The sequence below is a fragment of the Sturnus vulgaris genome, chromosome 7 (assembly GCF_052056855.1).
Source record: "Sturnus vulgaris isolate bStuVul1 chromosome 7, bStuVul1.hap1, whole genome shotgun sequence".
Lineage (NCBI taxonomy): Eukaryota > Metazoa > Chordata > Aves > Passeriformes > Sturnidae > Sturnus > Sturnus vulgaris.
This window is the reverse complement of record NC_142249.1, coordinates 12009267-12024627: the sequence shown is the minus strand read 5'-3', so window position 1 is coordinate 12024627 and position 15361 is coordinate 12009267.

Genomic DNA, 15361 nt, shown 5'->3' with positions numbered 1-15361 from the left:
TTGCAGGTTGTCTGCTTGGACCAGACAGTGACTGCAACTTGAATAAGCCTCTAGAGATCTGTTAGAAAAAAAAAAAAATCCCTAGGGTGTATTTATAGCCCAGAAACAGAGTACAATTGGTGTTAATTAGACCTGCTGAAGACAGTAGTCTTCCTCTGAGCTGTGTTATGTGTTTTCAATTTCCATAGAAGTTTCTTTCTCCCCTCTGATACGGGTTTTGCATTGTATTCCTGACTCCTGGCACACAATCATTATACTAGATAGACAGAAATTAGTTTTAAAATGTGAGTTGCTCTCTGCATAGAATATCTTCAGCTAATAAATGCTGTCTTAAATTTCTTCCATTTTATTTCTTTCTTCAGTTCATTTTAAGTGTCACTTCTTCAATACATCTTGACATTTAATATGAAGCATTTCATCTACTAGAAATACATCCGAGTTTTCAGCTCAAGAGTCCAATTAAGAAAATGCTCCCATGTGCATGCATTTTCCTTTATTGAACTTCAAGTTCCCTGCAATGTCAGGTACTATGCAAGTTTAAAATCAAGGCTTCTGCAAAAAAGGTTTTCTAATCTAAAATATCACCTTGCCTCCTCACTGTGCTTCCCCACCTTCAAAAAAATGAGATGCAACAAGCTGTCTTTTAGTTACTATATTGTTCAACTTTTGCTTAGGACCTTTTTTTTGCAGTTGTTTGCATATGCATCATAAATGACTGTGTGTTGATAGAAGTGTTGATATCCCTCTGCTTTAATGTTTAAGAACATAAATAGGGTAATGGCAATTAAAAATGTAATACTGCTTAATGCATTTGTGAAAAAAATCTCCTTTATTGTTTGTTATTTTACTGTTTGAAGTCGGTACTCATGTAAACGACAGGTGCTGAGCAGTAATGAACGAAGATTTTCCTCTTTGTCTTCAGGATGCTGTAATACAAATTAAGCAAGAAAAGCCTCATGTGCACACACACTGTTGGTTTCTCTGAAGCTGTTCACGCCATTTCTCAGGAGCTGATGAGTCTCATTTGTAGGGTTGTGCTTTTCAAGTTATTTTATGGAGCATTAGGCTATCTGGAATATTGTGCTTTAAACTGAAAAATGTGTGTGTGACTTCTTATGGACGGATGAATGCAAAATGCTTTCAGTAGAGGAATCTTTGTTTCCAGAGGCATAATCCTGCAGCCTTGCTGACATGCCTTTGATCCTGTGACCAGTGTGAGCAGGAGAGTTTATGGAAGGATAGCTTTGCACTTGGGAAGGGAGAAAAGAGAAAGGATACTGATTAGTTTATTTGCAGTACAACATTTTTATGAAGCTTTGATTTTGAAAAGCATTCTTCCAAGTTTAGTTTTCTTCTCCACTGGGTGACAAATTTTCTGCAGAAACCCACATCTGCAACAATCCACAAGTAGAAAAACTACATCCATGGTATATAAAGTCTGGGATTAGGAGTCTTCATCCTGAGGTAGTTTAAGGATCTTAATACCAGGATTTAGGATGTAGCATTTAGAAGAGGGCATGAACAGAAGACCAGAGAGAGGCCAGCTCTGAAGCCCTTCTTTAGAAATAAAGACTCTATTTACTGTAAACGTTTCAACTATATTTAGTTGAATTCAGAAATCCATATTGACTGCTGTTCATAAAGGTGTTTCAAGCCCACAGCTGACTGAGTCTCTGGGCATGTAGTAGGGCCAGGGATAACAGAGCTGTTGTTTGGCTCTTCTTTTCCCTCAAGGACTGCAGCTTACTGATGTGCATGGATTTTCAGGAGGGGTCACCCTCTGAGGCTTTAGGACATTGCTGTGGCACTGGGCTTTGCTCAGTGCTGAGGTGCCAGGCTGGAGCTCCCTTACAGACAATGACATTTACAGGTAAATGAGAGACTGTGAGCAGCTCCCACTTGGTCAGGGACAGCCTTTGCCTCACTCACAGCTCCAGCTTCACCAGCAATTCAGTGCAGTCAACTTTTGTGGGCACTGCAGTCATGTTTAACCAATTATAATTTTCCTCACATATTTAACTGCATTTTGCCCATGTAATTTCTTAAATCATTTTTCACCCATTTTATTCAAGGCCGAAAGTTAAATATCATATACTAAATGGCTATAAAATAAAACCATTGAACTTATGTGGAAGGTTTAAAATTACTTTATTGAACTTCTGCTGGTCCCTATCTATTTAGTTATACATTGATGTGGAATTCACCATACTTACCTATTTATATCTTTCACTGTATACTTACTGATTTGTACTCAGAAACCAGAGTATTCAGTATTATATAAATCTGTGATAATACAGTAAAAAAATAAAATTATATTCAGTAAAACTTTCTAATGCATACTTTTCAGTGCACAGCTTGGTGACCAGCCATTTAGATCTGTAGGTGTTCTATTAATTAAAATTATAATCCCTCCTAACACTGCATCATTCAGGTGAGGTATATAAATTGGAGAGAGTTTAAATCAAGCCTAGACTTCCAAAGAGAGGCCATGGTGATTTTATAATATCTTGGGCATTCTGAAGCCTTTCGAGTGGTTGCCAGCTGCTCAGGGCTTTCAGCAATTTGGCTGAAGGCAGACAACTTCATGGCACCAAAAGTTCAGAGCATGTTTAAACAGTCTGAAATGGCAGTGATGGAGATAACAGAACAATGTAGGGACCACTTCAGCTATTCAAACCCAGACAGGAGTGAGTGCCAAGTGAATCGGGATGGAGTTGGATTTTACTTATTACTCTGTGAGTGATAATGGAGCTGAATAACAAGCAGATTCCTTCCGTGGGCCAGCTCCATTGAGTGTAGCTGTGCTGGTGATGTTTCCACGTGCAGCAGCCCCTCTGTTGCCAGCCTGGAATTGCAAGGACACTCTTTGAAGTTCCTGTGCAGCTCGCTGCCATCGGGTCCGTGCTTTCCTCCCTGCTGCGCCGCTTCATGGAAAGCTTCTGCTCGGGAATGGTGTTAGCAGTTGTTCCAGACAGAGTGATTAATCTGTCTTGCAGGATCCCCGCCTGTAGCACTCTGCCTGGTTTATTTTGCAGTGAGGGAAATGTCTGAGCTGACACATTGGCTGCTCCATACGTCTGTGCTCAGTTGTTCCCCACTGGTTCTTGCCTGCATTTGGTGTTCCGTGGAGGTCTTGGGAAGCTCAGGGGCTCCGCTCTCTCAAGCAAGCTGGAGCATTTCCATCCATGCTCACTATCTTGAATTCTCATTAGAGTGGGAGAACGCTTTAGTTTCTGATTATCTGTTTGCTTACAAGTCTGGCTGCTCAGGCTGCAGACAGAGCTGTCTTTTACTGCCATTTGTACAGAGCTGTGAGAACAGCGTGTTTGCAGGGAGGGGAAAGAAGTGAAATAAGTGTAAGTGAAGTCGATTGTACGTTTGGGAGCCTTAGCTGATGCCTGTGAAAACAAAAAGGAAGCATGTGAACTTGTCTTCCTGAGACCCAGCCATCTCTCCTCCCTGGAAAGGAATCAGAGAGAGAAGGTGGGATTTCTCTGGAAGGCAGCTGGGTGAAGGTTTAGGGCAAGCAGACAAAGCTTGATTTTTTTTTTTTTTTTTTTTTTTGTGAGCCTACAGAGATCAGTCTTTCAAAACACTGTGAATAAGACTGCAGAGATGTTGTCGTGTTTGAGGTTTTTTTCCTTGCTTCTATGTGCTGAAACTGAGTCAAACATTTTTATCCTCGAATTCCGCTCAGCTATTTATTTGAAAATTTGTAGTTGTACCAAACTAGTCTTCTTAAATGGAAGTTGGAAGTATCACAGCATTATGAGTAATGTGTACCCTGAACCTACTGGTGCTAAATAAGATGCAAATCGAGGAGAATTTTTAACATCAGGTGCCACAATGCTTCTGTTGGTACCAACAAGATGTTGCCAGGTTTGTGCACTGTCAAACATTCTGATGCATTGATTACACATTAAAAAATAGGGGAGCACTGAGACAAGATTTCTGATATTTCCCCTAGCATGCAACACAAGATGGCTGATAATAATTAGCCATTGTTAATGTAGAATGTAACTCCTTAAATATCTAAAAGGGAAAAGAAAAGAATACCCCCAAAACCAGATGAAAAAGATCTACAAGAAAAAATGCACACACAGTCCTAACTTGACAACAATTGAGGGGTTGATAGTGTCTTGATTCTCATCCCTGCAGCTGTTTCATTCTCTTCAGCAATACACTGAATAGTGGATATCAATTGACAAAATAAATGATGCTGACTTGTGATTAATTTGGATCATATTTGCATTTGAAAGACACCAAAGTCTTGTGGAAAAACTGGATGAAGGACTCAAGATCTTAACAGGCTTAAACTTAAAATAGAAGAAGAAAGTAAATTTGTAAGTACTGGAATTTGACACTATAAAAAGCCATCAATAAACTCCCATTGTATGTAAGAAGAGAGTTGGAAATACTCAATAGTACTGCATAAATTACTTTTCCTTTGAGTTTCTTAGTGCATATGCTTTTCATTCTTTTTAATTGACTTTCAGTGAATTATCCAAACTAAAGAATTGTTCTCAATTTCTTGAGAATTCTGCTGTTGGTTTCTGTGGCTGAGGACTGTAGTGAATGATTTATGATTCCAGTTTTAAAATAATCAGAGAAAACTCACTGTTTTCATTTTTGTCTCTTTAAAATTTTGTATTGGTTTTAATAGTTCAAATCCATCTCTAAGCCAGTAGAAATTGTTTCTAAAGCAAACTTGTTTGCCTCGAAGCTTCTCTCAGTCCTTTTCACTTTCATTCAAACAATTTATTTACCTTGACCTAATGTACCTGTCATTTCTGCAAGATTCTGCTCTTGATGCTTCAAAGACTGGACTCTGTAGTAAATCTGTAAGAAAATAATTTGGTTTGGAGTTTCATTTTTTGATAAATACATAAAGTTAAAATATATTTCTGCCTAGGCAGTGCCTTTTCACTAGCACAGTGAGATGCAGTGTTTTCTCTCTGGCTGATGCATACTGGCCTGTGCATAAAGTTAATTCATATTGTGATGGTGAGGCTTGTAGCCTGAAAGCTGAGCTTTCACAGTCACAGATATATTGTATTAAAAAAAAAAAGAGGTCAAATTATATTCTCATTCACATTTAGAATATCTGTGAGATGTTAGATGACTTGGAGTATGTAACTTGCGAAAGAACTGGTGCTTAATGGAAGACAAAAGAGAAATTAAAAATTGCTTTTCAGTTCTTAATGACACTACCAGACATGGAGGAAATTGTGTTACAAAACATACCTCTGGTAGAGCCACCTGGTGATACTATTAATGTTCAAGTCCAGGATCCCCCCTCCCAAGGAAGATGAAAAAAAAACCAAAAAAACCAAGTAAAAGCTCTGCCACGATCAGGTTGGTGTGCGAGACTCACCTGTCCTGCAAAACTTTCCCCAGTAAATGGAGCAGAAGAATGACCTTGCAGGGTGCTCAGGGCTGCAGACAAGCAAGCCAAGCTCAGAGTAAGGCAGAGATTGGATTGTCCCTCTTGGAAGGATTTCCCAGTTGTGTATCGGCTGTAAGAGCAACTGCATTCAACACAGCCATAAGGGATGAGAGACTGATAATGAAATAGTGAAAGGGATTGTAAAAGTGTGCAGACATTTAACATCACTGTCATTATGCATGGAAATTATTCTGAGCAATGACTTAAGAGCTGTTTTCCACCCATAAGCTCCAATCTCAAACCGTTTACAATATAAAACAGCCTACATGATAAATATAGGTAAATAACCGCTTTGCTATTGCCTGTAATATTTGAAAACCCTAATATACTGAAATCAAAATAGGCTGTTGTTTGCATGTAAACAGTCTAATTAATCCATATTTCTCATGTAGAGCACTGTGTAGGATTTTCTTTTCAGACAAAAATTTTCGAGCATTGGATGCACATCTTTATGTTAGTTTGTATTTATGTTATTTTTCTCTCCGTTGTGTGGTCTGAAATCCACATGGTTCTTGCAGGGCTTTTTTGTTTTCTTTGCAGAGTGTGTAACTAAGGACAAATATGGGTGTTCCTGTGGTTAAGGAAAATGGGTTGTTTTTGCTAAGTACAGGTCTGCTGTTGGAAATAACTAGAAGGAAGGTGTGTGTCCTCAGCGTTATCCTCTTTTCTATTGCTGTTGTGAAGTCGCATCAAAGAGTGACCTTTATACTTTTATCTGACTTGCATTTGGGAAAAAGCCGTGTCTCATGCTGCTCTGAGGCAGGGATCCTGAGACGTGCACAAAGGGAAATGCTCGAGTTTCCTCTTGAGCCCCATCCATCCCCCACTGCTTCCCAGTGGATGTCATTGCCAGCCTGGAACAGAGCGCCGTGATGCCACCGGTGCTGGGGCTCAGCTTTTGATGCTCTGCTCTCTGTCCATGTGCTTAGTCACCTGCTAGGATGGATCAAATGCCTCTCAGAGCCCAGCAGGAGCTTTCACCGCCCCAAAAATAGGAGGGAAAGTAATGTAGGTGAGAATCCCCCCCTGTGGAAAATGGCATTAACAAACAGCATTAATGAACAGCAAGCCCAAGAGTGTTTCAGAGCTGTGCCCACACGTGGCTGTTCCCACCCCTCTGCTGTTTGCCAGGAGAATTCAGTCTGGGTCAAGGAGATTTGCTAAAAACTCCACTTCTGTTCAGGGCTGTGCTGCAGCATTCTGAGTCATGGCAAGGCAGCAGGCTCTGTGCTGTCTGACGTTGCTCATGATAGGTGTTGCAGGGCCTACACACATTTTATCTCATCTCCAGGATGTAAAGACACACAGACAGACCTTTTACTGGCCATCTGGCAGGGAGAATAATTTCCTTCTTTCATGTCTGTATAAATGGTGGTTTATTTTAGTTCTATCTCTGAAGTCATGAGCATGGTAATGCCTTTCCTTTTTTTTTTTTTTTTTGTCTGATTCTGAATGAAAGTCCATCTTTTTGTCTTCAGAAGGTGTTTTATTTTAAAATTTTAGCTTAAATTCTGCCATTCCTTCCTTTCAAGTCTTTATGCTCTTGAGTAGCTCAGACCTTTCTTGTTTAGCCTTTTTCCATCTGGTAGATTTTTATAATTCACTGAAGATTTTTATAGCTGTTTGATGAATTTAGTGCATTCTCCAACTTATGTGGCAGAACACATTCCTCAGAATGTACCTTTTGAAGTGTTCCATATGATCCAGTTTAGCATCTCTGTCTTCCTTTACTTACATCTTTTCCTTTAAGCTAGCCATGGATTTTATTAGCCACACACATTTATAAAGGTCTTTTTCTCCAGAACTGTGTTCTTTTTGCTCTCTGTGAAAGTTCTGAGACGGGCTAAAATGAGAGTTCCTTGTTGAATTAACGTTTCACGTGTAGTTTGGCCAACAGTATTGTCATGTCAGTTAAAACCTCATGCAGGAAATGTCTTTTTAGAGTGAGACATGATCAAAAGGCCACGCTACAGGCAAGGAGCTGCTCCTGTAGTTCCTACCCTGGACTTATTTGTAGATTTAGAAGAAGATGAAAATTGCAGCTATCTAACTAAGCAGCAGGCAGTTTCCTTTCTGTTTGGGTATGGGCCTGCTGAACAATGAGAACCACCTCTGAAACACACAGTAATGGCAGTTTCCCTCCGTCCTTGAAGCAATAAAGCTTCTAATAAAGTGAAACAAGCATCCACGGATGGTAATTTTTTTCTTCCCATTAAAGTATTTAGGACCTTGTATTAATAACTTTCCATTTCTCATGCTATTTCATGCACTGACACCCAGGTGCACTCTATTTCCTTCCCTGAAAGCTATCTCAAAGGTGTAGTCATAGCTGTCATTTCAGATATAAATTTTCTCTGTAGAGAGACACAGAACTTTTCCGCCTGGCTTCAAAATTTCCCAGCAGGGAGAGGCTTTCTTGTAGCAGCCATGAGCTGTTATTCAACAGCAAGGGGATTTCTGAGTGTGGCACCCTGCTGAATAAAGGTGTTTCTGTGCTCAGCACACTTGTCATCAATCATTTTCACAATCTACAGATTACTTTTTTTTATACCTTGCCTCTTCCTTGCTACTTGAGCAAAGCAGTCTTTAGCAGAAAGAAAATGACTGGATCCTGCTCTTTGTGCCTTGCCGGGAACTTTTACTATACTGTGACTAACAAGAATAAAACCACACGGAAAGTTACAAAATCTACCCACAGAACGCCCAGCAATTCCTAAGGATGTATATGAGCCACACCTGAGGATATAAATGACTTTATTCTTTTCTCCTAGCTCTTTTTCAACAGTAATTTGACAGCTAAATCCACTGATTAAGGTAGGATAGTTATTAAAGTTATGAACTATATCATAGACTATGAAATAAAATGAAAAGCATTGCTCAGGCACAGCAGTCTAGGGAAAATGAACTACATGCAGCTGTCTGTATGGGCAGAATATAGATACAAAAATGTTGATTCTAAAGCCCACTGAAGGGATGATTGGAGTGACCCTGAAGTTTGAGACTCTTTCAGTTTCACCTAATTCTCTATGTTGGTATAGAGTCATCTTCTGCACACCTTTAACTGTAATTTATTTTTTTTTATGTACTACATAACTCATTCCACCCAAATTTACTGCACTTGTTTTCCACTGAGTACCAGAACATATTTGGCTCAATTTTTGGGAATCTTTTATTTAAATCTTGACAATTATATTTATTTCCTCCAGCCATCAATGGCATGTCGGAGGATGGCATTCTGTTTCAAAGACAGTTTTGTTGTTTCTAATGCTCGAAATATCTTAAATTCATTTAACTTTTTATTGACCTGCAGTGTTAGATCAGATGCAGATCCTTACCTTGCTGCTTTCAACTAAGAAAAAAGCCCCTGCATGCCTTTCATTGTATTTTTTTTATTTGAATGCCCAGTCTGTTTTCAGATAAACATCCAATTGGAGTATTTTTACTTTTGTGATTTGCTTTTATATCAGCCTTAGGAAAACTGGAGCTATTTTCAATATAAAAGAAGCTCTTCCTTCAGTGTCTTTCCTTGGATGTGGGACTCACTTGCTATGCTGTAAAGCAGGAAGGTAGAGCCCTGTCAGTCTCCAGCCAAATGAGACACAGCAATGGCTCCCAGATGATCAGGCATTTGTCCCACACACTGCAGGCTTTACTCTTCATTTAGCAATTAAACAAATTGTTCACGTTATCTGTCGTAACTTGAGAAGCATATCAAATCAATATGTTCTCTTCTGTTTAATACATGTTCACTGAAAACAGCCTAGTTTAGTGCAACACATTCCTACTACTTAGAGCTTGTATTTTTAGAGTATTATTGAATGGATTAATTGCAGCTAATTACTTAAACATGCTGTTGAACTGTTATAAAGCCTGTTTATTCCTGCACCTATCAACAGAAGCAGTGAGTAACTTCAATTTACTAGCTAAGAGTTATACAGGAAAGATTAATTTAAACTTATTTGTTTATTCCTCTTAATATGAAAGCAGGAAGCAATGTTAAATATGAACAGGTGGTATTTTCTAGCAAACACGTAGAAATAATTTCTCATCTGTTTCAGAAATAATTTTCCTGCACAGAGACAAGAAGTGAACATTTCAGGGCTTGGCCATAGTGTGGCTGTGGCAGCCTATAACTTACAGAAACAGCAGGGTTTCTATATGACATCTCTTTCAAGCATATCTATGTCTAATATCTGTGCTTCTATATGATAAACATTCCTCAAAAGTGAAGTAACTGAGAATTTAATTTGTGAATTTATAAGCCTAATTAAAACCACAAATCCCAGAAGATTATGTATTTGCTCTAGTCTCTGACTTTCCCTTGAAAGTGAGTTGTAATGGGTTTCTTTTTATTACTACCATATCAAAAACATCATTCAAAAAAAAATAGAAAAGCCCAGCAACCCAAATTCGGGTTAAGAATTTCATAATGCTAGAGGTAGGTTTGCTGACCCAGAAAAAGATATTTTGGTTTGCTACAATTAATTTTGCCCCAAGAATTAGGAGTTAGATTCAAAGATTTTTCTTTCTGGAAAGTAGAAATGTGAATAGATATTTCTTGTGTGTGCATTTTCATTTTCATAATTTACGTATTTTTAAGGCTGTAATGGAACCAGCTACCTTAGTGACCACAATGTTAACATATGTAAGTCAGTGGTGCACTTTCTCCTACTTTACAACAGGAGCCTTTTTACTCTCATGCCAATCCCAGGAGCTCTGTGCAGTCACTTGGTTAGCCTCAAAATCTGGTGAAACTGCATTCTTGCTATTTGAAAGGGCAAAGTTCTTGGATCTTCCTTCCTTCCTTCCTTCATAATAAAATCTGCCCATCTGTAAGCAGTGACCATCTGAGGTAACTCATGTGGAGTTGACAGGGGCTGTGAAGTAACACCCCCTGTTTCTGTGGCTTGGCTTCTGCAGATTTAAGTTCTTTCTTTTGAAAGTGTTATCAATCACCAAAATCTTTTGTTATGGTCTGCTTTGGAGACAGAGCTTAAAATAATTGTAATACTTAATGCTGCTGCTAAGTGTTCTACCCATCAGATCGACTAAACTTTAGAAACCTTGAAGTAATAGATTAATTTAATACATATCATTTCTTTTTAAGATGAGAGAAGAAAATTGAAGTAGAAGTACCTGATCTCTGTCAACTTTATTTGTTTGAAATTATCTACATATAAAGAGAATTTCCTTGATTGCCTTTCTGTGAAGAAGCATTTTGTGGCTCAGTTGGGTGAAATCTAATGACAGAGTAGTCCTGCTTAAAGGAGTTCTTGTGTTATGACAGCTGGGAAAAAAAGAGAAAACCAACCACTGATGAAGAAAATGAATTTATTGATTACTCAGTAGGGCAACAGGGAGAATATGTTTAAAATCAGATGACAACAAGCAGTACAGGCTGTTAAACCAGACATGTTTTTATATCGCTCATTCAAAGGCCTAGAGAGATGCACTCAATGTTTATTCTCCTGATTTTATTTCTATCTGGAAACATTCTCCAAATCAATTATTGATGGGGTTTTTCCACGTTTTCATGTCTCCTTATAAACTGCCAGTAGTATCTTCATTATAAACAACTTGTTTTTAATACTCAGTAAAAGGAGACACAATGTATGCATAACTCATTGGAAAGAGGGACAGAGGCAAGATCACTACACTGGACCCCTCTGTGCTCCACTTCATAAGCCCATAAAATGAAATAGGTTCTTCCTGTTCAAGAAGATCTTGAAGTCTAATGCTAATAGCAAGAAGATTGTCTTCCCTTTGGATGTATTGTGTATGTGTTGATTTTTTGGGGTTTTTTTCCCAGTGAGAAGGGCCAGCTATCTTGAAGTCAGTAGCTCCTTGGGAAATAGGTTGATAAATAATTTATTTGGAAAAATTCCTCTGTATTGCCTTGATATTTCCTTGTATTATGAAAAATTGTGGCTGTGGAAGACAATTTGAAAGCGTTTGAATTGGCTGTAAAGTCCAGCTACCTGCCATTTGAGGGGCTGGGATGTAGAATCTGTGTATCCTGTTATAATCTGAGTATTCTTGTTTTGACTCCAGGAAAGACAATAGACCAATCACTTGTTTGACTATTCACAGAAGATGTGGACAAAATGACATTTTTTGTGCCAGAGGACCAAAATTTTTCCTTATTTCTACCAGATGTTACATTTGTTCCTGTTGCCTTGATAAGCTGCAGGAAAAAACGTTTTGAAGAACTGGTGGTTAAAGGGTATTAAGTATTTTAACAATCTGAGGAAGTAGTTTGGTAGTGCACTAGTGCAGAGTTGCATAGCTTGTCCCATAGACCTCAACATATTTCAAAGGCAACAAATACATTAATTGATGCAATAAATGAATCTGCTACTAGAGGCATGGAGAGCACAGCATGTTGCTGTTAAGGATATTCATTCTGTTGTTCTATCTTTGGCAATTATTTTAAGAACAGACAGTTTCATTAGTACTAGATTTAATACACTTGGACTCCAAGAGATAAAATATCTTACTGGAATTCTCATGCCCAATGTTGGCCTCCATGGATCATTTGTCCTTTTGTGTCTTTGAAGTAGTATGTTAATTAAGGTAGCAAAAGAATATAGAGGCTTAAAATTGACTAACCCAGAGATGTAACATTCAGAAGTTATATCTCCTCTGTAATAACTTACTTTTGAATAAAATTCATCATAGTGGGTGTTACAAGATGCCTTCAAATCTCATATTTGAGAGATGATAATTGCTTGTGGCACAGGTTAAAAAAAAAAAGAAAGAAAAAGAAATCCTCTTCCAGAGCTAAATTGGTAGAGCTGGAAACAGATAAGAGAAGAAGAAGGAAATGAAAAGCACAAAGTTATTGAATGAGTAGCTAAACTTAAAAAAAAAACAAACTAAAAGAAGCTCTGCCTATCTAAAGCCTGAGAATATTTATGAAAGCAAAATGCTGCCCTAGGCCAGTGGCCAAGCATGGGGCAGAAGCAGACAGACCAGAGAGGTGATGGTTTCAAATGGTTTCTTCAGGAAGAGGAGAAAAGTGATATTCCTAATCGTTGCTAATGCTCAAAATGAGATTTGGCTTACGGAGCAAATGGAAGCTGTGTCTGTAAAATACAAAAAGAAGAAAGTATGGAGAATCTGGAGTAGAAACAATTATCCCAGTGGGAGAAAGATAAGTGTGTGCATAGTCATTAGATGTCACTTCCATAGAGAACTCTCATCTGTTACCTCTGGGTAGAACGAGCATCCATGTAGACAGCTGATAAGATTTATTTCACTTTCTATTTCAACAAATAGGGGAGAAAGTTACATTTTCTTTCTGTCTGAAGTATTGCATTAGGCTCTTAACATTTGTTTTCTTTGTTGATTTTGATGCATGCTTCAAATTGCAAGAGGCTGAAAATGCTTCTATTTGAGACCCAGCTTATCAAAACCATCAGTCAGAGGAGTTGTTTCTCAAGAGAGTTAGTTAAACAGGCCTCTGTCATCTTTCTGCTAAGACCACACAGTAGGGCATGAAAAGTTTCCCTTGTGAGCTTCTCATTGCATTTCACTTTCATTGAGAATTAAGTGGAATCCTCTCCTTGCAGCTTGGAGGAGGCTGTGTGCTGGAAATGGCTGTTTCATGCTGGGTATTGAAGGGGTGCCTTCAAGTTATAAAAGTGCTTTGTTACAAAGAAAATATGCATAATTCTTTTTGTAATTCAGGTGATTGGCTTTAAGTACTGGTACTTATCAGTGTTCATTTTATTAAACAATTGAGTTACATATGCAAACTTGTTATATTGTTAATTCAGTATTGGTTTTGCACTTCCTGTAGATGAATCTCTTCTGTACTAATACAGCATACCCTTTGGGCATCTTCTGCGCATCTCCTGTCATTAAAATTAAAACAACAAACTCCTTTTCAGAAGCTAGTACCTATTGGCAGTGTGGTAAAGAAGAGGTTAAGAATTTTATTTAGGTTGGGTGAGATACTGTGACTGACAGGTGAGGTGAGCTTCCTAAAGGGACACATTAATCCACCTGAAAGAGGCTGCTTGGCTGAAACTGCAGTCTGGAATTAAAAACTCCAGAACAAAACACGCTTTTCCTCTCAACTGTAATGAACCATGAGCCCATGCAATGTCCCAGGGGTGTGATTATCTCAGAAAAACTGTTTCCCCAGTTATGTCTTGTTGCATAAATAATCATCTCTTTGATGCAAAGGATAACTATGGGAATGACGTAAGTTAAATATGTTCTCCAGCAGTTTGACTTGCAAAGAAATAAACAATTTTTTGATATTCAGAGTTCTTAAACCACTTCCTCTGGTTTCTAGGAAGCTTTAAGTATTCCATACAAAAATAATCTAAATTTCATGAATAAGAAATCAGGTCTCTTTCATAGTTTTATTGTTTCTTATGCCTTTTTTTTCCTAAATCCATGCAGTCAAAACACTAATTATTACTGCCACCACACAGCTCCAAAGCTTTACTTCAGTTATCATTTTACAGGAAGAAAGTATTGTCCTGAATATGTTAGAGTCAAACATGTGAAAAAGATGAGTGTGGTCCGGAATAAAGGCATGTTCCTTGGATAGAATCACCTCAGTATAGGGAGAGGATATAGAAGGATGTAGCCTTTAAATAGTCTGTACTTTGTAATTTTATAAATTAATATTAATCCTCAAATCAATTGCAGAGATGTTTAAGCTCATAATGAAATCATGTCATGGCTATTGAGTGTCTCATCACCTCTCTGACTCCCTCAGCTGAAATCCTTGTTTACAGCTTCAAGTGTCTGTGTTCTGGGTTTCCAGGACAGTTTAAATCCCAAATGAAAACTTGCAACAAGTATCACAGCATCTCATTGCCTCTGAGGTTTTGGTTCTGGCGTTAATGCAAAAGGGGAAGGCACCATGGGCTGCCTTCCCAACTGTACTTTCATCAGGAGAAATTTCACAGGAGCTGCCCTGTGGTCTTCAGGCCAATTCTGTCCCATCAGACACAGTGGCCAGCATGAATTATGCTAAGAGAAGCCAGCCCCTGCTATTTCTCACTTGCTCTATTCTCTAATTGCCCTTTCTTCTGAGATAACTGAGATATTCTTAGATAACTGAGATATTTCTTCTTCCCCATAACTGAGATATTCTGTCTGTAATTTAATAGTCAAATCAAAGCTGGTGCATCCCAGTAATGCAAATAGCACTTAAAGAGACCTTGAAATAAGCTATTCACAGAAATGTAAATCAGCAGCTTAGTCTTAGGAAAATAAGGCATTTTGGGGAGAAAACTAAAAGGCTTCAAGATAAATGATTGACAGTGACAGCTTTCTCTGTGTGTATTTTATCCAATGAAAGTCTAGTGAACAATGTACTGATGTGAGGAGAGTTAAAATATGGCATAAATTTTAATTTAATATATATCCTTGTGATATTACTGAGACCCATTCACATTTGTGATGCAGCAGCATTCATAGTTTTGCAGCTCATAGAAAACACTACTAGTAGTGCAATGTTAATGATTATTCCACTGTTGGACTTGATCATCATAAAGGTATTTTCCAACCAAAATTGTTCTATGACTGTTTATTTTTCCATTATTTATTTTTTTATTTATTTTAGCATACATAAAGTATTTGCAGTATCACTATTGGTTTAAAAAAATAATATGGGGGAAATATTTTTGGAAAGACAAGTTGTGGCCTAATTTGAATTGAAAAACTCAAATAAAAATGAAATCTTACAATGTTGTTCTAACCATCAGATGATAAGGGTCAGAGAGTGACACTTCTCAAGGCTGAAAATTAAAGGGAGGATTAGAAACAGACCAAAGGACCAGGAGATCTCTAAATATATGAAGTCAGTAGGAAGCTAGAAAATTGCACAGGCTGAATAATGATGACAGGCATGCTGAGATTTTGCAGAACATGGGAAGTTCTAGCTTAAGGAAG